At 50.9% G+C, this 25,707-nt stretch overlaps 2 pseudogenes; one reads left to right on the plus strand and one right to left on the minus strand.

Annotated features, from left to right (window-relative positions):
• LOC119696322 overlaps positions 1-25,707 on the minus strand; it is a 2,199,709-nt pseudogene that overhangs the window by 1,853,469 nt on the left and 320,533 nt on the right.
• The window catches only part of LOC119696323, a 1,148,804-nt pseudogene that overhangs the window by 854,197 nt on the left and 268,900 nt on the right, over positions 1-25,707 (plus strand).

Raw genomic sequence — 25,707 nt, forward strand, 5'->3', positions numbered from 1 at the left:
GCAAAGTCAGCAGGGAAAATCATTGGGGAACAGCAAACAGAACCACTCAGCAGAGCAATCTCCAGGATCCCCAGTGACCCAGACTTGGTACCACCCGGCTTCCAGTGCGTGTTGGCAGCCTCCAAATTGACGTGTCTTTTGGATGACAGTCATGTGATGATACCCACGGGTGTCACTGGGACTTCTTGGAAAAGGCAGGAGTTTTTGATAACGGCCAGAGACAGGAGCGGCATCCTTGGACTTGTTGTTTATCCATCCATGGTTTCGGCAAACTGCAAAGAGGAGCTGATGGTCACGGCAAAAGCTCTTCGACCACCCTTGACAATCCCAAAAAATACACCGATAGCCCAGGCCATGGTTTTGCCATCCCATGCAGAAAAGCAAATCATGCCAGTGTTCAACAAACAGGACTCTTTTTCTGGTGACCAAGTGGAAATACATGCATCCTGGGTGAAACATTTGAGCCGAGATCGACCACTTGTTACCTGTCAGTGGACTTGTACCGAGAAAACAGTGATCATCACAGGGATGCTCGACACAGGGGCAGACATCACAGTCATCTCATACGTCTTTTGGCCCCGGGAATGGGACTTGGTTGCACCTTTGGGTTCTCTCACAGGCATAGGGGGAAGTTCCCTATGCACGCAGAGTGAGAACGCAATCGTTGTCATAGGTCCAGGGGGAAAAACGGCAATCATCTGTCCTTTCATCGTGCGGAGGCCCATCACAGTTTGGGGGAGAGACCTCTTGGCACAATGGGGACTGAAACTGGAATTGGATTTTTAACAGGGGTCACTGTGGCACTCACCACTCTGAAGTTGACTTGGAAAACCAATGATCCTGTTTGGGTGGATTTCATCATTGCTCGACCTTTTGAGAGGGGACAACAACATCAAATTTCCCAGGACTCTCACACCTGAAGCGCAAAGAGATCTTGAAAAGATCACAAAAATGATCCAGCAGAGACAAGCACATCGCTTTGTGAAATCACTGCCTTTCCATTTGGCAGTGCTGGGGGAAACAGTACAACTGTATGGGTTGATTGTTCAATGGGATTCATCTCAAAGGGATCCTCTTTTAATGATAGAGTGGGGTTTTTTTTTAGCTTACAGGCCCTCGAAAACAATCCTCACAGATCTGGAGATGATGACTCAGATAACCATCAAGGCAAGAACAAGGTTGCTGACAATGTCAGGCAAAGACTTTTCAATCATTCACTTACCTTTGAAGAAAAAATATTTTGAGTGGGCAATGCAAAAATCACAGGATTTGTCAATTGCGTTGTTAGGGTACCTAGGAATTTGTACAATTCACCTTCCAGTTCACAGAATGTTAAATGCAAAGATAAGTTTCAGGGAAAAACCAAAAGTAAGTCAGGAACCGATGGAAGGGGTGACAGTTTTCACTGATGGTTCAGGGAAAACTCATAAATCAGTAATCACATGGCAAAACACAAAAACAGGGAAATGGGAATCAAACATCAAAACAGTACAGGGTTCACTGCAAATTGTGGAATTGGCAGCAGTAGTCAGGGTTTTTCAATTATTTCAGGAGCCTCTCAATCTGATCACAGATTCAGCATATGTTGCAAATGTGGTCAAACGATTGGAGGGATCACTTTTAAAGCACACAGACAATAACATTTTATATTCATATTTATCATGTATGAGATCAATCCTAGAAAACAGAGAGCACAAATATTTTGTTACACACATCAGAGCACATTCCTCACTTCCAGGGTTTTTAGCAGAGGGGAATGCTCGTGCAGACAAACTCACAATGCCCATCACACAGACATTACCAGACATTTTTGAACAAGCAAGATTGAACCATGCACTTTTCCATCAAAATGCAGAGGCATTGATGGAATCCTTTCGCCTTTCAAAAAGCCAAGCGAAGGAGATCATCAGTGCTTGCCCAGATTGTCAGCTTGTGCAGCCACCTGCATCCACAGGAGCAGTCAATCCGAGAGGGTTGGAAAGTCTTCAGCTGTGGCAATCAGACATCACAAAATACCCATCTTTTGGGAGACTCAAAAGTATCCATGTTTCAGGTGATACATTTTCAGAGGCAATCTTCGTATCATTACATACAGGGGAAACCGCAGAACATGCCTGCAGACACTTTTTACAAGCATTTGCATCATTAGGGGTGCCACAAGAAATAAAAACAGATAACTTACACAGGCAAGGTGCTTGACAAATTCTTAAAAAAATGGGGAGTCAGACACACTTTCGGCATTCCTTATTCTCCCACAGGTCAAGCAATTATTGAAAGAACACATCACACCCTGAAATCCCTTTTGGATAAACAAAAAAGGGGAGAGGCAGGTGCAACACCTTACATGTGGTTGAACAAAGCTCTGTATGTGTTGAATTTTTTAAATGGTTCTTTCTCAGAGCCCACTCCACCAATTGTCAGGCATTTCATGAACAGCACACAAGCAAAACTAAGGGAGAATCCTTTAGTTTTGATCCGAAACCCAGAGACAGGACAAATAGAAGGCCCATTCACATTAATCACTTGGGGCAAGGGTTTCACTTGTGTCTCCACAGGGCGAGGGCTGAAGTGGGTGTCAGCAAGGCATGTGAAACCATACCGGATGCAGACAAAAGTGGACACAGACTCAAGGAGCAAAGAAGAAAGCACGCAGGCGAAGGCAGACGACAACGTTGCAGACATCTCATCAGACGACAATTGAAATTTAGAGACTTGAGGGTTTTCTTGGGACTCAAGTGACTTTTGGGTGTTGTTGCATTGCGGTGTCTCTCGCAGAGAGTGAGGACATGGGCACGGGGTTTGGACAGATAGTGCTCATGTGCTTCATTCTCCTGCCTGTTGCTTTGGGCAATAGGACAGATTTTCCCGTGAGACAACCAAAGGGAAATGTGTGGGAGACTTTGGCAAAGGCAGCGGGTCTAGACAGCATTTGTCTGACTCATTCAAGACCAGGGAAACCATTTTCCACATGTTTAGTAGGTGTGCCAGTGAAAGAATGGCCGATCCCAAAGAACATCCCTTCAAAGGTTTTGAAATCTTTTTCGGATCCAGTGGAGGGATGGCGTGTTTGGACACAGTTCCTTCCTGTGGCTCATTTAGAACCTCAGGAACTGGACATCTTTGGGTCGACAAGGATGGAATTTTGTATCATATTTAATCCATTGGGAGTGATGGAGACAGATAACCATACGATAGATGTCACTCCAAACCAGCCTTTTTATAGAAATACATCATCCTGGTGTAACTACACAAAGATGATGAGCAAATCATCCCTCCAAGCTCCAGCAATTTTGCCAAAAGGAGTGTTCTTGATTTGTGGGGACAGAATTTGGCCTGCTATCCCTGCAAAAATCAAGGGCGGTCCATGCAGCATTGGAGAACTTACATTGATAACACCTAATTTGAAAATTTTAAGGGAACAGACACGCAGGGAAATAAGATCCCTTGAACAATATAGTCAAAATTGTGATGACGAAGTTTATACCTGGAACAAAGCTCGGAGAATTGCAGTAGCAATTTTCTCACCCCAAGTTGCATCAGGGGAGGCCTTGACACAATTGGACCACATAGCGTGTTGGTTGAGCAAGCATACTCATGCCATTTCCTCTGCACTGAGTGACATGTTAACAGACATCGACAGTGCGAGACAAGCAACACTTCAGAATAGGGCAGCAATTGATTATTTGCTGCTGTCACATGGGCATGGGTGTGAAGAGTTTGAGGGCATGTGCTGCATGAACTTGTCTGATCGCTCAAAGTCTATCCATGAAAATATAAAGCAAATGCAAAATAGCATCAGCAAATTGCAAAAAGTTACAGGATCCTGGTGTTAACCTTTTTAGTCTTTCATTAACCTTTTTAGTCTTTCACCGTTGTGGAGGGAGCTTGTAAAGATAGCCATTTATATTCTTATAGGACTTCTAGTTCTTCTGCTTGTTCTGCCATGCATTTTTCTTTGTATTCGGCGGGTCATGAACAAAGTGGCGAGAGAGGTTTTTTTTGGTGCAAACAGGAGGGGGAGATGTCGGAACTCAGAATGTCCCACAGACATTCTCGGACATTCCAGACCCAGGTCAAAAGCATCTGAGACCCTGGCATGCAGCCAGAGACCCCTGTGGCTTTGAATCTGACCCATGGAACAGTTTACCAACTTTGCAAGAAGAACAAGAAGTCACAAAAGTTTAGATATTGTAGTAGAAGTAGTCACGAAGTAAAGGGTAGGATTTCTGAGTGCTGTACAGGGGGGTTTTAAGCCTTGTACGCAGGGGTCCAAGTTTTGTACATGGGGGTCAGGAGATCTAAGATGGAGGGACTTGAGTGTGCCCTGTCCTCTTTCTTTCTCCTTCCTAACCTCCATGTCTTTGGTGATGTTGGCACTCACAGATTGGTTTAGAGTAGAAAGTCACCATTCAATATAGATAGTAGGTATTGGGGGAAAAGCATAAACATGCAAGTACGTAATATATGATATAAAAGATAGCACCAGCCCCCTGGGAGGGCAGTGTGTGCCTTTGTCTGAGCTGCTGAACAGGCCACAGCAGTTCAGGGAGAAGAATCTTGTAGATAACCAACAATAAACTACCTTGAGAACAGACAACAGAAGACTACTGAGTCTTTCTTCAAAGGCACGGGTTGGAGGAGGGACTTTTCCATCTTTCGGGGTCATCCCAATCCGGGGGTGAAACCCCACATAAGAGGAGCTAACGAGCTCTTCCCCACTCTCCTCCGTGCTCTGTCTTGTGTCACTGTTGTCTTATCACCTGTAAAGCCCTGGATGGCTTTACACTGTTCTCTTAGTTACACAAAAGCCTTTTAGCATCTTCTATTTTGCCAAGGTCTGCAGTACAATACGTTCATCACATCACTATTTCTATAAGCGATGCACAGATATCATATTCATTACACTACTATGAGCTATACAGTGCATCCTTAAACTGACAGATTATGTTATTTGTCCTGGTTTAGGGCAAATTTGAGAGAAAACCTCCAAAAGGGGGCCCTCCCAGAAAGCAAACCCATGCAGCCCCTCCCCTCAACTGGTTTGGGAAAAATTTCGTCAGAGAGAAGTGGAAAAATCCCTGTTTACTTAACAGCAAAGCATTCTCCAGCACAAAAAGTGAACAAAACCAGATGACAAAACTGATTCGCTGCTCTGAAGAGATGACAAATTCAGAAAGTCTCTCCGGTGGGTGGTCACTCTGTTATCAATCCCTTTGGTGCTGGGAAAGGCTGCTGCCCAGAGTAGGCCTGGTGGGCTACAAAGGGCGAGCTCTTGGTGCTCCCCAGGTCCCAGTCCAGAGCAGGTTCAAACAGTTCCAAGAAAAGGGAAAGAAAAAAAAAAACAGTCCAGGGAAAACTTCTCTGGCTCAGCTAGCTCAACTAACTAAAAAGCAAAGGAGGACTCTGGTCTGCCCCGTCCATGCCCAGACAACACAGTGGAGTAGAATGTGGAGGAGTATTGCTTTTAGAGGAGTGAGTGCAGTCTCTGATAACAAAGTCCACGCTTCTTCTTCTCCCCACCTTCGGTCTCAGAACCAGTCTTGAAGGCACAGAATATAATGTCCAGTATAAATGGAACAGATGATTGAGGATACAAGAATCATAAAGTCTCCCTAGGACATTCCACCCCTTATCCTCATATCCTCAACTTACTACCAAAACTAATATATATTCTAACTCTACACACACATACATCATGCATTTTATTCACGTAAAAACTTCCATCTGCTCCACCCAAAAAATTACAAGCAATACCCATCATGCTCCTGTCACCTCCCCTCACCGGACAACTGAATCCAGGCCCCAGACTACAGAGCTGCAGGATTCCCCACTTCCATTTTCCTCACTAAAAACTCCATCTTTCACTTGCTCAGACCTTCGGCACTCACACATTTCCTTCTATTTCATGCCTGTGTGGTTTACTGTACAGACAATGGCAGTAACGTCCAGCAGTGATATTTGCATATCATCCTCACCCCACAATCAGATCTCCCTGAGGTACACATCGTGTTGTTCCATCTCTCTGCATTATCCACCATGTGCAACCTGGTCCCTGAGCAAAGACAACCCCAAAAATGGGTTTGTTTGTACTCAAGGCAGAATTGATCTACACTGTCTTCCCCAACAAACCTCTGACATGTACCACTGGACTTTATCTCCTTCTATTATATTCAGGGACTCAGACTGGGGAGGATCTGCTCGGTTGGTGGAACCTCGGGTGTTAATTAACCAGGTGGCCTTTGCTGAATGCTGCTCCCAATTTTTGAAAGATCCCCACCCAAGGCTTTCAACTGGGTTTTTGGGAGTCCATTGTACCTCTCCACTTTGCCTGCAGCTGGTGCATGCTAGGGGATATGGTACACCCACTCAATGCCATGTTCCCTAGCCCAGGTGTTGATAAGGCTTTTCTTGAAATGAGTCCCGTTGTCTGACTCAGTCCTCTCAGGGGTGCCATGTCTCCACAGGACCTGCTTTTCCAGGCCCAGGATGGTGTTACGGGCATAGCATGAAGCACAGGGTAGGTTTCCAACCATCCTGTGGTGGCTTCTACCATGGTCAGTATGTAGTGCCTTGCCTTGGCGTGTCTGGGGCAGTGGGATGTAGTCAATCTGCCAGGCCTCCCCATACTTGTCCTTGGACCACCGCCCACCATACCACAGGGGCTTCACTCGCTTGGCCTGTTTGATGGCAGCACACGTCTCACAGTCATGGATAACCTGAGAAATACTGTCCATGCTTAAATCCACCCCTCGGTCTCGTGCCCACTTATAGGTGGCATCTCTACCCTGATGACCTGAGGCATCATGGGCCCATCGAGCTAGGAATAACTCTCCCTTGTGTTCCCAATCTAAGTCTATCTTGGACACCCCTATCTTTGCAGCCTGGTCTACCTGCTCATTGTTTTGGTGCTCCTCATTGGCTCTACTCTTGGGGACATGGGCATCCACGTGGCAAACTTTCACAGATAGCCTCCCTACCCTGGTAGCGATGTCTTTCCACTCTTCAGCAGCCCAAATTAGTTTTCCTCTATGCCGCCAGTTAGCCTTTTTCCACCTCTCCAGCCATCCCCACAGAGCATTGGCTACCATCCATGAGTCAGTGTAAAGGTAGAGCTTTGGCCACTTCTCTCTCTCTGCAATGTCCAGGGCCAGTTGAACAGCTTTGAGTTCAGCAAGTTGGCTCAATCCACCTTCTCCTTCAGTAGCTTGTGCAACCTGTCGTGTGGGGCTCCATACGGCTGCTTTCCACTTCTGGTTCATTCCTACGATGCGACAGGAACCGTCAGTGAAAAGAGCATAGCGTGTCTCTTCTGGGGGCAGTTGGTTATATGGTGGAGCTTCTTCAGCCCGTGTCACTGGTTCTTGTTCTTTGTCTGTGACACCAAAATTTTCACCTTCAGGCCAATTTGTAGTTACCTCCAAAATCCCAGGGCAATTCAGTTTACCTATACGGGCGTGCTGTGTGATAAGAGCAATCCGCTTGCTCCATGTAGCACTGGTGGCATGGTGGGTGGAAGGAACCTTCCCTTTGAACATCCACCCCAGCACCGGCAGTCATGGTGCCTGGAGGAGTTGCGCTTCTGTACCAATCACCTCTGGGCAGCTTGGACTCCTTCATAGGCAGCCAAGATTTCTTTCTCTGTTGGGGTCTTGTTGGCTTCAGACCCTCTGTAACTTTGACTCCAGAATCCCAGTGGTCGACCCCGAGTCTCCCCAGGCACCTTCTGTCACAGGCTCCAGGACAAACCATGGCTCCCGGCTGCAGAGTAGAGCATGTTCCTCACCTCTGGTCCCGTCCTGACTGGGCCAAGGGCTACCGCATGAGTGATCTCCTGCTTAACCTGGGCAAAGGCTTGTTGCTGCTCAGGCCCCAGTGGAAATTGTTCTTGCAGGTGACCAGGTAAAGAGGGCTCACAATCTGGCTGTACTCAGGAATGTGCATTCTCCAAAAGCCTGTGGCACTTAGGAAAACTTGTGTCTCCTTCTTATTGGTTGGTGGAGACATAGCTGTGATCTTGGTGATGACCTCACTTGGAATCTGATGCCGACCATCTTGCCACTTTACGCCTAGGAACGGAATCTCATGAGCTGGTCCCTTTACTTTGCTCTTTTTGATGGCAAAACCAGCTCCCAGGAGGATTTGGATGATTTTCTCTCTTTCTCAAACACTTCTGCAGCTGTGTTCCCCCACACAATGATGTCATCCATATACTGCAGGTGCTCTGAAGCCTCACCCTTTTCTAGCAGAGCCTGGATCAGTCCATGGCAGATGGTGGGGCTGTGCTTCCACCCCCGGGGCAGTCGGTTCCAGGTGTACTGCACTCCCCTACATGTGAAGGCAAACTAAGGCCTGCATTCTGCTGCCAGAGGAATGGAGAAAAAAATGCATTGGCAACGTTGATAGTGGCACACCACTTCGCTGCCTTGGACTCCAGCTCGTACTGGAGCTCTAATATGTCTGGCACGGCAGCGCTCAGTGGTGGAGTCACTTCATTCAGTGCACGGTAGTCCACCATCATTCTCCATTCCCCTTCAGATTTACACACAGGCCAAATGGGGCTGTTGAAGGGTGAGTGGGTTTTGCTGACCACCCCTTGGCTCTCCAGCTCTCGGATCATCTTATGGATGGCAATCACAGCATCTTCAGTGGTTCTATACTGTGCTAGTAACAATTGGTACCTGTTGCTCTTCTCCCTTCAGAAGTCCTACTGTAGATGGATTCTGATCTTGCGCCTGTTGCTTTGACTCCTGATTTTATGTCAGGAAGCATTGAGGGTACTTCTCCTGCATCATCATCATCATCCACTGGTCGATTGGTCTCGTCTGTGAACTTTCCACTTCTAGTGCCAGTAGCAGCAGCCATTGGTTGAGGCTTATTGTCTGGTTTAGCTGCTGGCTTAGGCTCACTGTCTGATTTGGCTGCTGGCTTTGAGCCTGGGGTGTTGGCTGCAGCCTGAGTGACTGGGGTAGCTGCTGATTTATCTCCCTGGACCCCTGCCTCTGTCTGCTGCCCTAGAGTATCTAGCAGTGTGCAATAAGCATATGCCAGGGCCCAGCTCACTGCAATGATCTTTTTCTGCTTCGAGTCAACATGGTACTTCTCTTTCAGGTATTTCCCCACCTCAGCTGGGTTCTGAATTTCCCCTTTTAGATTACTCCCTTGAAATGTGTCCATCCTTCCTTTGTATTGAAGGGCTGTTTCCCTTAAAAAAATCAGTTCCTGATTCAGTACTCCCCAAATCAGCATCCTAAACAGGCCGAAGTCTGCCCTTCCTAATTCCAGGGTAGAAGTTTTGTTGCTGCCCCTCCTTCTCTCACAGGACATTGAAATCTTGATGATTTCATGGTCACTGTGTCCGAGGGCAGCCTCTGACTCCCACATCTGCCACCAGCCCTTCTCTGTTTGTGAACAGCAGGAGACAGAGCTTTCCTTGGCAGTGGGAGTGCTGCCAAAAATTTGGTAAAACAGAAAACTCCTTATCAGCAATGCAGCATTAAGAAGCAGCATTCTTTATTGAGCCGGATGCACGGGGGAGAGCTCCTCCCAAAGCCGTGCGTGCTGAGTACAGGAAAGTTTCTGTTTATTGTCTGCATTTTGCACACATATTCATTGATTGTCCCAGACTAAATATACATCTGATAATCATCTCCCCAAAATCATTAACACATTTCCCCTCCCCTTTACCCATGCACTATTCTGTCCTGGGGGTCTCTCTGGTTGTCCCTGGTGATCGTGGATCCCAATGTCCCAGTGGGCCTGGCTGAGCTGGCAGGACACTGAGGCTGGTGAACTCCCAGTTCCCCTTCTGACACAATGGGCACTGTGTGGTTTCCATAGGTCGGGGGTTTTGGAGAACAAGCTCCAGGTGTCAGCTCACCTGGTGGAGGCAATTGATCATCTGGTAACATGAGGTCACAGAGTGGGCTGTGACATCACATTGTGGGTTGTGTAAGGTCATTGAGAAGCTATAACATCATAGGCTGCCTCTGTGAGATCACAGATCCAGCTGTGACATCACAAAGCAGACTATGACATCACAGAGCTGGTGGTGACATCACAGAGCAGAGTATGTGACATCCTAGAGGGGCTGTGTGACATCCCAGGAGGGCTGTGTCAGGTCACTGGCTTGGTCACTCTGCCCCAGCTCCCCCTCACAGTTTCTCCCAACAAGTCCAATGCTGTTCATGCCCAGCGGGGTCCCTGTCCCCCGGGATCCCCCCGGTCCCCCAGGAGCCACAGCCTCCAGCAAAGGATGTTCCACAGGATCCAGCCCAGAGCCTGACATGGGGACAAGGGGCCAGGGCTGTGTGACCAGGACATCAAGGCCATGAATTCTCCAGGTCACTGTGGCCTGGTTTGGGTTGCCCAGGGCAGGAGAGATGTCAGGCAGCTGGAGCAGGGTTAGGGAAGGGCCTCCAAGGTGGGGCTGGAGCCCTTGGGCTGTGAGCAGAGGCTGAGGGAGCTGGGCTTGTCCAGCCTGCAGCAGGGAAGGCTGAGGGGCTCCTCATCCCAGCCTGGCAGTGCCAGCCAGGAGGTGCTGGAGAACACAGAGCCAGGCTCTTCAGCGGGGGGCCTGGTGGGAGACAAAAGCCAATGGGTGGAAGGGGAAAGAGGGGAGATCAGCCAGGACAGGAGGAGATGAAATGAGTCAGGCTGGTTTCAGCATTTCCTCAAAACCAAGAGCAGCCTGAGCCCCTTCTCCATCCAGCACTGACAGCTTTGCAAATCAGGAATTGTTCGAGCTGTTTTGCCCCCACTCCAGGACAAGCATCCTGATACAAGAACTTAATTGTGTTTTTATATCTATCACAGAACCATGTTTGTCTGAAATTAATTTTAGTTTGGAAATCACTTGTGGATGGAGGACTCAGCAGATGCTGCTGGGATGTTGCACATAGCTCAGAGAAGAGTGTGATTGTTATTAGATTGTGTCCTGTTCAGCTATGGTCTGTTGGCCATGAAGAGAAACTTTCTGTGCCTCTGAGTCCCACCAGTTCCTGGTGCCTCAAAAGAACACAAACCTGATGAGTTGTGGTTCCCACTCCAGGGGCTGCACTTGGACCTCCCTCCATCCCCAGAGCAGAGCTCCCTTGTCCCAAAAAGTGCCTGGCAATGCAGGGATGAAGGAAACAGGACAGGCTGTGGGGATCAGAGGCAGGACAGAGCCAGGGAGAAGAATGACTTTTGCATTTGATGGAGCTGTGCCTTGCCTTGGCTTTGTTGGCTGACAAGAAATGAACATCCCTCTGTGTCTCGGGCAGCTCCTTCTGCAAGGAAAGCAGGTGGGAGTTGGAGCCAAGGAGCTGAAAGCTGCAGCTGCAGCCTGGGCTGGAGGGAGCTCAGATTTGCACAAGGCTGCTCTGAGTGCCAGGCCTTGGATGGGGGAAATGGTGGGGTGGGGGTAGGGACAGAGTCTGAGTGATTGTCAGCCATGAAGGGTCTTGATTTTCACATCTACTCAAACTGCATGAGAAGGTACTTGGATTCAGTGTCAATTGGAGATTGCACAAATCAATTTATTAACAGGAAAAAAAAAACCTAATCAGGACATAAAGAATTAATTTCTCACTGTTTTTTTAAATAGAATATATTCAGTTTGAAGACACTGCTGGAATCTGTAGTGTATTCTGTAATCTGTCTAATTAACCACAAAAGATTTGAAATCTTAAATTATTCCCAGAGGCTTGGCTTGTTCAGGTGTTTGGATGTTGATGAGCCCTGGGACACTGAATTCCTGCACTGAAGAGCTGCAGGCTGAACAAGCCTCTGCAGCAGTACAATTCAGCAGCAGCCTCCAAGTTGCTGAGGATGTCAGCAGCCCCCACTGAGGCCATCCCTGGCCAGAGCCCGTGGGGGAATGGGCAGACAAGGAGAGCGTCCCTGGGGCTGGGCCAGCACAACTCAGAGGCACCAGCGGCTCCAGCTGGAAAATGGAGTGTGGAATGGGGCTGGGAGAGCCCTGCCTGGGCTGTGCCAAGCAGGACAAACAATCGCTGACTCCCATCCCCCAAACAACTCTCTCAAGGAGACATTGAAAAGGAATTTCAATTGTTTGTGTTCTCTGAGTTGGATGTACTGGAGAAACACAAATAGGTGATTCTCAGGAGCTCAAAACAACAAAACAGCCTTTACTGGGAACTTTAGAAAATCAGAAAAACTTTGGCAAAATGCTTAATACAACATTCAATCAACAAAAAACACTTCTAAATTCATTAACTTGACCCATTAAAATTCCCGAATTTTAAGCCACTTCAATTTTATATTTATCAAAATTTGCGAGAGGACAGAAAGAAAGACAAAAAAGATATAGAGAGGCACACACACAGCTACCAACTCCTGGATTCCAGCAGTTTTCAGATGGAAATTCCAAGAGGAGGTAGGATCAAGCTGTGTGCTTGCCTTGTGCTCAGCCTTCAATACCCCTTGGTCTTCCTGGGCCCTTCCCCCAGGTGGGCCTTGGGCTCATTTGGTCCCTCAGGAGCTGGGCTGGGGGCTGCAGAGGTGGCTGTGGAGCATTGCCTGTGCTGTGCCAGGGACTGGCAGCCACTGCTGGGCTGGGATAGAGGCTCTGGGGGGATTGGGGTTCCAGGGCAGGGCAGTGCTGGGCTTGCAGGGCAGGGCAAGGCTGGACCTGCCCCTTACTCCCTCACACACAAAATGTTTTGAGCCAACAATCTCCTCCAGTCTCTCACTGTAGGCAGTGTTGGAGGTGAAATCCCAATTTGGCCATGGGAACCTGGCCAAGAAGGACAGCTCTTTTCCATAGGAAGGAAAGAATGGAGCCATGGTGTTGAAAGGCAGGCAAGAGCCTCACTAGGCCAAGGCCAGCCAGACTTGTCAGTAATTGCAGATTTTGTCTGGGAGCAGTCTTTGGATTTAAGGAATTTTGGGGGTGGAAGCCCCATCTCACCCATGGGCGCCTGGAGAAGCAGGACTGTTCTTTCTCTCAGGGAGGAAAGCTCAGAGCCTTCCCCAATGTTTTGGAGACAGATGGGAGTGACCCTTGTGAAGCCACTGCCAGCCAGACTTGTCCTGGCAATATTCCTATTGGAACAATCCCTGGATATAAGGAAATTGGGAGGTGAAATCCCAATTCTGACCATGGGTGCCTGGAGCAGAAGGACAGTTCTTTTCCATAGCAAGGAAAGCATGGAGCCTGTGTTCCAGTAGCAGATGAGACGAGACCCTCAACATGCCAAGGTCAGCTGGACCAGTCAGGCAGTCCATGGGAGGCCAAACCAGCCAGACATGTTCTGTGTCCCCTGGTTTTATGGTGCCCCAGAGTGTCACAATGGTGCCTTGATTAGGAGAAGACCTGCAGTGTCACAATGGACCCTTGGTTCAATGGGGTCCCAGAGTGTCACAATGGCCCCTAGGTTTCATAAGGCCCCCAAGTGTCGCATGGTCCCAATGATTTCATGAGGCCTCACAGTGTCACAGTGCTTTGCCTATTCCATGGTACCTCATAGTTTCACAATGGTCTCCAGGATTCCATGGTGCCCCTCAGTGTCAAAATGGCCCCTTAGCTCCATGAGGCTGTGAAGTGTCCTAATGGTCTCTCCATGGTTCCATGAGGCCCTGCGATGTCACAATGGATCTTTGGCTCCGTGGGGTCTCACAGTGTCACAATAGTCCCTTGTTTCCATGACACTGCAAAGTGTCAATCATGGCCTCCATGGTTCCATGAGGCCCCGTGGTGTCACAATGGACCCTTGGTCTGATGGGGCCTCCCAGTGTCACAATGATCCCTGCATTCCATGGAGCCACAGAGTGTCAGTTCAGACCACTTGGATCCACGAGGCCCAGCAATGTCACAGTGCTCGCCATGATTCCATGAGGCCCCACAGTGTCACAATGGTCCCTTGGTTCCATGGCCCTGTGCTGCTGCATTCCCCCCTCCCCTTCTCAGGCCGCCCTGCCAGCTGAGAAATGCTCCTTGGGCCTCAGCCTTGGCCAGCAGCCCCTGGGCTCAGCTCCTCTGCAGCTCATCACAAACACTGGCTGCCCCAGGCACTGCTGCTGCCCAAGGAGCTCCTGCTTTCTGTAGGAGCAGCCCTGGGAACTGCTTTTGTTCCCTCAGAGCCACAACATCCCTGTTCTCACACTGCCAAAGAAAGCTGTTGATGCCGAGTGTGGCCAGGATGAGCCATTGCTGGGACTGAAGCCCCTCTCTTGGGGCCCTACAAACAGCGCTCCAAAAGGAGCCCCTTGGAGCTCTCCTGGGCCAGCGACTCCCTCTGAGTGGGGCCTCTCCCAGCCGGGAACTCTCCCGTTTGCTGCACTCGGGGATCCCTGAAGAAAAACGGAGCCTGGGCCGACCCCCCCACTCCTCCAGGCTCAACCCTTCACCCTGCTGGGGAGATGCCAAAGCCTCCCCAGTGAGCATTTCCTGCCCTCAGGGGAATTTCTCACAGGTGCCTTGCACTGACTCTTGGTGTCTGTGTGCAGACAGGAGTGCCTGTGCTGGGGAAATGGGGCAGAAATGCTGCTCTCTGAGGGGCTTGAGTGCCTTGGATAGCTGAGTCAGTCAGGCCTGTAAGTAAAGTCATGAGGTCTAAGCTAAGTTAAATGCTTCTAAGAGTTATTTTGCTAAGTTATTATGTTTAATATAAATTATAGGCTGAGTATTGTTAGGTGTTATTCCACTGTTAAATCATTAAGTCATAGGTTGTGAGTAAGGTTAAATCCTGTGAGAGTGCAGTCCTTTTGCTAAATTGTGAAGTTGGAGGTAGAAGTTAAGGTTAAGGGATAAGTCAAAACCTGTTAACTTTGACCTCTGTTCAGCTTTTAGGCCGTATTTTCCTTTTATCCTTGCCCTCACTGTCCCTGTCTCACACACACACACAGGGACAGTTCTCAGTTCATTTCTGGTTTGATTGCCTGGATTTGGTTTGGTTTTGTTGTTGCTTTGTTTCCTTGCTGTGCCTGAAGTGTCCAGTCAGGAGCAGAATGACTCTTGCCAAGGAACTTGGTGGTGCTGTCGCTGAATATTAAATCTGGTTTTTGCTGATCCCTTGCTGGGGATTTTTTCAGCGCTCTCAAGCCCTTGTTCAGAACAGGGTGAAGGAGCCCTGGTCCAAGCTCTGGCCCTGGGGGACACAGGGACACTGCTGGGGGGTTCCTGTCCAGCTGTCCCACCCCCCACAGCCCAGGCCCCCTGTCCCCGTGTCAGGCTCTGGGGTTGATCTCGTGGAACATCCTCTGGGGGAGGCTGCGGTGCCAGGGGCGGGGGGACCCGGGGGTACAGGGGACCCCTCCTTGCATGAGCAGCATTGGACTGCTCTGGGGGGAACTGTGAGGGGGGGCTGGGACAGAGTGACCTCCCCAGTGACTTCACACAGCCCCTGTGATGTCACACAGCACTTGTGATGTCACACATCATCCGGAGATGTCACAGATCCCCTATGATGTCACATAGCCATTTGTGATGTCACAGCCCATTCTGGGACGTCACACAGCTCTGTTGCGATGTCACAGAGCCAACTCTGGCATGTCACCCTGGAATGTCATGAAGCTGCTCTGTGATGTCACAGAAAACTCTGTGCTGTCAGAAAGTCTCCGTGTGATGTCACTGTCTGTTCTGTGATTTCACAGCCTGCTCTATGATGTTACATGGCCACCCAGTGATGTCACAACCCACTCTCTGATGTCACACAGCCACCCTCTATGATGGCAGGATCTGCTCTATGGCCTCACACCCTACTCTATGATGTCACAGACAGCTCTAGGATGTCACAACCCCCTCAGTGATGACACAAAACCCTCTCTGTGATGTCATACTGCCACTCTGTATTGTATTGTCAGCACACACTTTGACCTCACAGCTGTCCCTATGATGTCACACAGCCATGCCATGATGTCTCAGCCTGCTGTGTGATGTCACAGAATCCCCTCTGTGATGCTGTAGGTGTTTGATGAACTCACAAAACAAACTCTGGGATGTCATAGCCCAACCTGTGACCTCACACAGCCCCTTGATGACATCACAGCTGCTCTGTGCCTCCATGACACAGCCACAGAGGCGCTGCTGTGACACAGCCCCGTCTGGGACATGCCACAGCCCCTGCCAGTGCTGAGCCCCTGTGAGCTCTGTCTGGGCCCTGCTCGTGTCCCTGAGCTGCCCTGGCAGTGCCCCAGCCCTGCTGGGCTGTGCACAGGAGCTGCTCCTGGCCAGAGCTGTCTCTCTGCAGCGCTGCCCTTGCCAGGAGCTGCCTCTGGGCCAGGAGCCCGGCCCAGCTCAGCAGCACAGACACAGCACAAGGACTTTAATGACCCTCTGGGGCTTTGGTGCTGCTTGCATCACACTCAGTCCCTCCGAAAAGGCTCAAAGACTTCTCCAGAACTCAAAGTGAGTTTGAAACACTGAAGTTTCTCATACATAAAATAGATCCTTCTGAGGGACAGGATTGAGAACGTGTCCTCAGGTTCCATGTAGAGCAGAGCACTGGAGGCAGTGATGACAGGTGGGGACAAGCAAGGGAAAGGTGTCTCTGGTGCTGAGCAAACCTGGATTTGTTTCACGAATGCAAAGGCCCAAGGCCTGAGCCCCAGCCCCTGGCAAGGCAGATCCTGTCCCTCCCTCCTTGCTCAGGGCTCTTCCCGGGCACATTCCTGTGCCCTGTGCAGCCCAGGCTGTCCTACGGTGTCCCTGCCCTGTGCCTCTGTCCCTGCAAGCTGTCGTCATGCCCCGGCTGCCCCACCTGGCTGGCCCCTTCCTTTGCTGACAGCTCTGCCTCCTGCCTGCCTCTGCCTGCCCACACAAAGCCTTGGGCTGCTCCAGGCTCCTTCTGGGGCACGTGCTGCACCACAGCCCTGCCCTGGCAGGAAAATTCCTTTCTCCTGGTGTCCAGTCTGGGCCTCCCCAGCTGCCCTTGGTGCCATTGTTCCCTTCTCATGCTTATATCCTCTATGAAGAAAAGCTCCAGCCTCTCTGAAACCACCCTTCAGTCCCTGCCAGGCTACTCCTGTTCTGTCCTCAGTCTCCACACCACAGAGCCCAGAGCCCTCAGCCTCTACCTGCTGCTCATGGGATGAGGCCTCCAAACCCCATACTGGGAGATTTTTGGTTCCTTTCCAAGATCTGTGAAAATGGGAAAATTGTGGTCAGAGTTATTTTTTCCTAAATCTTGCAGTGACAGAACAAGGGTCAGTATGTTTAAAATGAATGAGGGTAGATTTACATTTGTTGGAAGGAGGAAACATTTTACAAGTATGAGAGTGGCACAGAACTAATGCAGCTTCTGCTGGGTTTCGGGGTGTCCCAGCGGGCTGCAATGAATCCGGATAGCCCAGCCCTGCTTGTCACGGCTTGTCTGAGTTCCTAGGCAGGTCTCAGCCACAGGCTGCCTTAGCAAGGTTCAGTGAAATCATCTCTTCAGTGATTACCAGCTTATTGTGTGATTTCAGCCCTTAGCTTGCTAGGTGCCGCAGGCAGGCAGGTGCAGGGAGAGAGAGGAGAAGCGCCGTGTGAGGTTCTGCAGGAAAGTCTTTATTAGGATCTTCTACGAAGGTTCTCAGGGACAGCTCTTCTAACAAGCTGGGCAAAAGTAGCCCTTTATAGAGGTTACAGGGGTTTTAGAAATTGTCCAATAGTAAGGGTCAAAGGAAAGTGACCCATAGTCTTACAGAGAGATAAGCAAGGGTCCAAAGGCGGGAGAGAGTGGCTTCTAAGGTCCAGTCATCAGGACTCAGCATTTCCTATCTTAGGCTGCTGAACGCCAGGGAGCCCTTGCAGGCCCTGGGCCTGCTACACAGGAGGACGTGGAGACCACCAGCCAGGTGTCTTCCCAACAAGGAGCACAGGAAATGTGGGTAATCAGGGCTCTTCCCAACATGGGTCCTCCAATGGGGATGAAGTTGGGGCAGTGCACAAAGCTCTTCCTGCAGCTGGGGCATTTGCAGGGCTTCTCTTACCAGTGCCTCCATTGGTGTCTGATCAAAGTAGAGCTCTGGGTGAAACTCGTCCCACACTGAGGACACTCGTAGGGCCTCTCCCCAGTGTGGATGCGCCGGTGCCTGACGAGACTGAAGTTTTGCTTGAAGCCCTTCCCGCAGTTGGGGCAGTGGAAGGGCCTCTCCTCTGTGTGAATCCGCTGGTGCTGGAGGAGACTGGAGCTGGTCTGAAACCTCTTCTGACACTCGGGACACTCGTAGGGCCTCTCCCCAGTGTGGATCATTTGGTGAATGATCAGGTGGGACCTCCAGCTGAAGCTCATCCCACATTCCCCACACGTGTATGGCTTTTCCCCAGTGTGGATCCTCTGGTGGCGGATCACATCGGAGCTGCAGCTGAAGCTCATCCCACATTCCCCACACTCGTAGGGCCGTTCCCTGGTGTGGATCCTCTGGTGGCAGATCAGGCTGCAGCTCGATCTGAAGCTCATCCCACATTCCCCACACTCATAGGGCCTCTCCCCGGTGTGGATGCGCCGGTGCCACAACTCAGGTGGGAGTTGTGCTTGAAGCCCATCCTGCAGTCGGGGCAGCGGAAGGGCCTCTCCTCGGTGTGAATCCGCTGGTGCTGGAGGAGAAGGGAGCTGATCCAAAACCTCTTCCCACACTCAGAACCCTCGTAGGGCCTCTCCTCAGAGTGGATGCGTTGGTGGATGATGAGTGCGGAGCTGCAGCTGAAGCCCTTCCCACATTCCCCACACTCGTAGGGCCATTCCCCAGTGTGGATCATCTGGTGGCAGATCAGGTCAGAGCTCTGCCTGAAGCTCTTCCCACACTCCAAGCACTTGTAGGGCTTCTCCCCATCATGAAGCTGCTCATGGACCACCAGCTCCGAGCTCTGGCTGAAGCTCTGTCCACCTTCCTGGCACAGGCTGGGTCTTTCCTCCTCAGAGCACCCTGGCCTGGGTATGCAGCCCCTCGTCCTGAGGGATCTCCGTGGCTTTTCTTCCGCATTGGATTCCTGTGCCCTGGAGCCTCTCAAAACGGCCTCTTCCAGGAGGTTTTGCTGTGGGGATTTGTCCTCCCTGGTCTCCATCCTCAGCTCCTTGTCTGCAGGAGGAAGGACAAGGAGAGGATGGGATTTGCCTCCATGCCACAGGGAAGGGGAAGGAGATGCCCCCAGGGCATCCCCAGCAGGACGGCGCTGGCAGCAGGGTTGTCCTGCAGCCAGGGGCCATGCCGGGCTGGGAGATGGAGCAGGACAGAGGGGGAAAGGGGCACTGACTTCCTCCTCACCTGCCTGGGTGTCCTGGGACATCTTCCTCTTCCTCGCAGCCTCCTCCTCTATCCGGCCCATGTTTGGGAATGAGAAATCCTGGTCTGGGGAAAAACAAGGGGTGAGCACATTGAGTTTGACGGTGCCTCTGCCCAAGTCCATCTCTAAAAGTCACCGGCCATCTGGGCTCCATAAAAACCTCCCAAACACCAAGATTCAGTCCTGAAAATGCCTCCCAGGAGTTCTCCATCTCTGGTCTCTTCCCTTTTGGTGTTTGGGGGTTACGCCCTGTCCCAGCTGCTGGGGGTCACACTTTTACTGGGGGTCCCCAATCTACTCAGTCTTCACCCTCCCCAGGTTGCTGGGAGTCCCAGGAATACGAAAAGTTCCCCCTTTTCCATCTCCCCACTTAGGGACACTGGGGGTTTTGGGGTCCCGGGGTCCCTTCTCCCCTTATTGTCTGCTTTGGGGTGCAGGGGCTCCAAGGATTCCCCCCTGCCCCTCTCCAGGCTGTTGAGGGTCCCCCCTCTCTGGGCTCCCCGCTTTGGGCTCCTGGGGGACACAGGGCTCTGCTCCTCCAGGCTGCCTCTGCCAGCAGCTGCCACCGGGACCCCTCAGTGTCCCCCCAAGGGGCATTTTCCACTCAGCTTTGCGCTGACATCATACTGGGATCATACTGGGATCATACTGGGGGCAGCTGGGCCCATGCTGAGGCAGACTGCAATCACACTGAGGGAGACTGGGATCACTCTGGGATCACACTGGCAGTGAGTAGGAGCCTCTGGGGGGCAATTGAGACCATGCTGGGGACAAATGGGATATAGTGGGAGCCAGTGGGATCATGCTGAGGGTGACCAGCAGCAGCTGTGAGCCACTGGGATCATGCTGGGAGCAACTGGGAGGAACTGGGAGTGACTGGGTGCATGCTGAGCGTGACTGGAAGCAACTGGGCTTATACTGGGATGAACTGGGATTGTGCTGGAGGTGACTGGGATCATACTGGCACTGTGAGTGCAACTACACTGAGGCTGACTGGGAGTGCTTGTGAGCAAATGGGATCAGGCTGGAAGGAACTGGGAGTGACTGGGAATATGCTGGGAGGAACTGGGGTACACTGGGAGAAACTGGGAGGGACTGGAACAAAAGTGAGGGTGAAAGGGAGCAACAGGAACCATGTGGGGCACAACTGGTTCATCCTGGCAGTGACTGGGAGCACACTGGTGTCATCTCTGGATCATACTGGGAGGGACTGGACCAATACTGGGAAGGTCTGAGAGTGACTGGGAACACACCATGCACATCATCCCTGTACTGGGCCTGACTGGGAGCAACTGGGAGCACGCTGGGAGCAAACGGCATCATACTGGGACTGACTGGGCTGATCTAGCGGAAGGGAACTGGGACCATACTGGGAGCAATTGGACATAACTGGGGTTATACTGGGACCATACTGGGAGCGATTGGACATAACTGGGATTATACTGGGACCATACTGGGAGTGATTGGAAGTTACTGGGATTATACTGGGACCATACTGGGAGTGCTGGCATGTGACAAGGATCATACTGGAGGTAACTGGGCTCATATTGGTGTAGAAAGGGAGCACCTGGGATCACACTCTGGGCTGCTGGGAACAACTGAGAGAAACTGGGATCATGCTGCAAGCAAGCTGGAGGAACTGGGAATGACTGGATGCATGCTGGAGGCAACTGGGATATACTGGGTGTGACTGGGATCATACTGGGATAACAAGCACCTTACTGGGACCACTGGAAGTGTCTGGAAATGACTATGAACATGCTGAGGGCAACTGGGATATACTGGGAGTGCCTGTCACCATACTGGGGATGACTCAGAACACACTGGGAACAATGGGAACCATGCTGAGGAGAACTGGGACCCTATGCTGGGAACTGAGGACAACTGGGAGTGACTGGAAACATGCTGGCAACAACTGGGATATACTGGGAGAGACTGGGAGTCACAGGGATCATACTGGAGGCTACTGGGGTCATGCTGGCATTGACAGGGAGCAACTGGGATCACACTGGGGATCACTGGGATCATACTGGGAGTGACTGGGATCATACTGGGATGATAGTGGGTGTCAATAGACCCTGACTGGGGATTACTGGGAACTACCAGGCCCATGCTGGGAGCTCCCTGCACACACACTGGGAGGAACTGGGAGCAACTGGGAATGACAGGATGCATGCTGGTGACAACTGGGATGGACTGGCAGTGACTGGGATAAAACTGGGGGCAGCTGAACCACGCTGAGGTAACTGGGAGTGCCTGGCAATGACTATGAGAATGTTCAGGGCAACTGGGATATACTGGGAGTGCCTGAGACCATGCAGGGGACTGGGACCACACTGGGAGCCACTGGGAATGTGCTGGGGGCAACTGGGACCACGCTGGGGGTAACTGGGGCTCTGCTGGGAGAGACTGGGATCATACTGGGATCACACTGGGAGTGACTGGGACTATACTAGGGGCAGCTGGGAGAACTGGGAACACATTGGATCAAAGTGGGAGCAACTGGGAGCATGCTTGGGCCAAACTTCATCATAATGGGGAATGACTGGGAGCACCGGGGCTCATGCTGGGAGCAGCCCCTGCCGGCCCCGGCAGCCCCGAGCCCCTTTCCCGGCCATGCCGCCCCTCCAGCCCCAGCACCCCCCAGTGCCGGGGTGCCGGCAGTGCCAGGGGTCCCCCCCTCTCGGGGTCCCCCTTTGGCTTCTGGGGCTCTCCTCTCTCCAGCCTCCCGCTCAGGGAAGCCGCGGCTCTCCTGGGGCTCCCCAAAACCAGTGTCCCCCCGCCGGGGCTCTGCCGCCACTGCTGCCCCCACCGGGACCCCCCAGAAACACCTCCCGGGGACCCCCCGATGTCCCCCCGAGGGCCATCTGCGGCTCGGCTCTGGAGCCCTGAGAGCTCCAAACATCCCCCTCAAAAGACCCCAACCCCAGGCACCCCCGGGATATTTGGGGCGAGCTCCCCCTCCCCGGGCACCTGGGGATGGGGGACGATGCTCCCGGGGTGCTGCGAGCTCAGGCAGCGCCGGAGCCGCGCGGTTCCCCGTCCTCTCCTCCTGCTGCTTCTGCTGCCGCTCCGCCTCTTCCTCCCTCCCTCCTCCTCCTCGCCCGCTGCCGGAGCCCTCGCAGCCCGCGGGAGCGGCGGGGATTGAGCCGGGACGGGCCGGAACGCAGAGAGGGCTGGGGGGATGCCAGGAGTGGGAGGGACTGGGCTGTGCTGGGATCATCCTGGGATCATCCTGGGAGTGAGCAGGAGCAGCGCGATGGCTCCAGCGCTGGGGCTGGGGGCGCTCAGGGGGGAGAGGGACCCCTCTGCTCCCCTTATCCTGCACAGGGACCCCCTGGATCCCCCATTTCCGAACATCAGGAGCCCCTGCTCCCCTTTTCCCGGCCATCCCATGGCTCCCAGCCTCCAGACTTCCCGTGTGCCTGACCCTGGGACGCCCTGGAACGCCTTGGACCCCCATTCCTGCCTTTCCCAGCCCTCAGCCCCACCTTTGTGACAAAACCAGAGACCCCCTGAACTGCCCCTTCCCGAACACCCGGGGTGTCCCCACCCTGGTACCCCCTTGTTGGGAAACCCTGGACTCCCCTTTCCTGGGCTCAAGGACCCCCTGGAACTCCCTTCTACCTCTCCACATCCCTTCCCTGCCATTTCCATGACCCTGAGACCCCCTGCGCCCCCATTCCTGAGAACTGAGACACCCTTTACCCCTCTGTCTGGCACTGAGACCCCCCCCCTGCACCCCCTTATCCAGCACCAACACAACCTTTTCCCATTCCCCGCCTCTCCCGGTACTATCCCAGTCACTTCTTTTATGTTTCTTCCGTTATTCCAGTCACTCCCAGTCTCTCCCAGTATATCCCAGTTGTCCCCAATGTGTTTCCACTCACTCCCAGTTGCTCCCAGTAGCTTCCAGTATGATTCCAATTGCTCATAACCACTCCCAGTCACCTCCAGCATGATTCCAGTTACTTCCTGTATATCCCAGTTGCCCCAACATGGTCCCAGTTGCCCTCAGCCTGCTCCCAGTCACTTCCAGTATGATCCCAGAATGACCCCAGTCACTCTCAGTGTGGTGCCAGTTGCTCCCAGTATGATCCCATTTGTCCCCAGCATGGTCCCATCTCTTCCCAGTGTGATCCCAGTTGCCTCTAGCACACACCCAGTCCCTCCCAGTATGATCCTACTCTGATGCCATCATGATCCCAGTTGCTCCCAGCTTGGTCCTAGCTGCTGCCAGTTGCTCCCAGTCGGATCCCAGTTGCTCCCAGTGGCCCCTGTGTTATGGTTTGGAATGGGAGGAAATTTTGGGAAGGTTTTTGTGTATCTGACAGTCTGTTGAACTGCTGGAAAGCTAGACACACTTTTGTGAAACACACATGTTAAAGATGAAAAAATTTGGAAGCTCTTTTTTCCTCTGTTGGTCGGCAGGGAGGTGGTGGGTTTCGGCTTCGGCTCTGTGTCTCGGCTGGGCTGGGCTGGGCTGGGCAGTCCTGCTGCGGGCTGGGCTTCTCTTCTGTTTTCTGGGCTGCTTGCTGGCTTCTCTCTCTCTGGGCTCTGCTTTGGCCGGGCTGGGCTTCAGCAGCTGCCAGGCAGGAAGACAGGGGAGGCTGCGGAGCTTGAGCCAGAGCAGGGCTGGCTGCGGCTGTGAAGATCTTGCTGCCAGGCTGCTTCTTCTCAGCGTGGCTGAGACCTGTAGCTGTAGACCAGACTTCTGTAGCTGGTGTAGAAAACTAAAAACTAACTATAAAGCTGATCTGAACACAACTTAGCCACAGCTTTCTGTTGCAAGGTATTGGTGGGTTAGGTAGGCTTCAGGTGTGATGGTAACTTTTTCAGGACTTCAATCTTCTTTTGAGTGAGAGAAAAGAACAAAATGCAAGTGTATGAAAAACAACATGAAGACATTAAAGTTAATAAAGGAGAAGTCTTAGATGGCAGGGGTGAGAAGATGCTTTGTTTTTAGAGCTGAAATCTTCTTGTAAGCTATAAAGAAAATATTCTTTTTCCTTGTAACACATAAAATCATAAGGAGATGAAAGTGTTGTAATTGAGATCAAGTAAAGGCTTCTATGTTAAAGTAAGCAGATGTTAAAATAGCTGTAATCCCATGAGAAGTTTGAACAGAGAAAGAGAGAAGAGTACGCTTGTGCTTCTAAAAAAAGAAGTTCTCTGTTCCCAAAGATGAAGATGATTTTAGAGATAGATAATGAGAACTTTTGCCTTTAAACGGCTCATCTTTAAAACAATACCCCATAAATCAACATAGCTGTGGACAAGCTGTGGAAAGGCTTGTAGAAATAAGAAAGATTTCAGGATAGCAAGGTTCTTCGGGCAGCTGTTATTCGTGACAAACTTAAGAACCACAAGAAAACTCTTTTTTCCTCTTGTAGAAAAGCCTCCATAACTTTAACAAGAGGGACTTCTCTCCCTAAGTGAACTTAAAAAAGACTATTTTAGAGGTAGTAAACTTGATAGTAAAAGGTTTTAAAATCATAGAAAATTCGGGGAGTTAGAAAGAAAGCTAGGCTTAGTGGGCCCTGGGAAAATGTTAAAAGTAGGCTCTGAGAAATGTTAGGCCTTGTGTTTGCCAGATCATGTGAAATTGCACCTGTGTAACCAGTATATAATAAATGATATAATTGTTAGATGTGAAGATTTTTTGGTAATTAAATATAATTATTGTTTAATCATAAGAAGAATCATGAGAAAACTACGTTAGAAGTTTGAGGGGGACTATGAGAAGCCCATGCTTGGATGAAATCAATGTATAGAATAGAACAATGTAAGTTTAATAATTAATATGAAAGTTATATAATGATAGAATATAAAAACATGTTCATCCCGAAGCCATGTCAGAGTCAGATTTGGGTCTGTACCCCTGACACCCAGAGCTCTTCAATAAAAGCACCTGCATATAATCATTCTGTGACTGTGTTTCTGAATGCTAACAAACTGACTAGCAATCTTAAGATTAGTTCCTTTAGATTGTCAGTGAGAAAGAAAAAGGCTTGGGGAGAAGTATTCTGAAAAGTTTGTTCTGATTCTTACTACCTTTTCTTTTTTCTATTTAGTTATTTTTAATAAAATTTTTCTTTATACCCTTTTAAAGTTTTAAGCCTGCTTTACCTTTCTCTTAATCCTATCTCACAACAAAAAATAAGTGTATTAACCACTGTAGTTGTGGTTTTAATGTAACCAATGTAACCATTGTAATTAACCAACACCGAAGCCACCACATTCTTTAGTACATTAGCCAAAAAAAAAAATCTCAAAATTAGAGAAATCCTAAATTAGCAATCCAAAACCCCTGCATCCTAGCACAGACCCAGTCACTCCAAGTATGATCCCAGTATGAATCCACTATGATCCCAGTCTTCCCCAGCATGGTCCCAGTCAATCCCCGTTGCCCCCAGTGCAGGCTCAGTGACTCCCAGTCGCTCTCACTGTGTTCCCAGTCACCCCCAGTATGGTTACAGACACTCCCAGTCAATCCCAGT

The sequence above is a fragment of the Motacilla alba genome, unplaced genomic scaffold (assembly GCF_015832195.1).
Source record: "Motacilla alba alba isolate MOTALB_02 unplaced genomic scaffold, Motacilla_alba_V1.0_pri HiC_scaffold_28, whole genome shotgun sequence".
Classification (NCBI taxonomy): domain Eukaryota; kingdom Metazoa; phylum Chordata; class Aves; order Passeriformes; family Motacillidae; genus Motacilla; species Motacilla alba.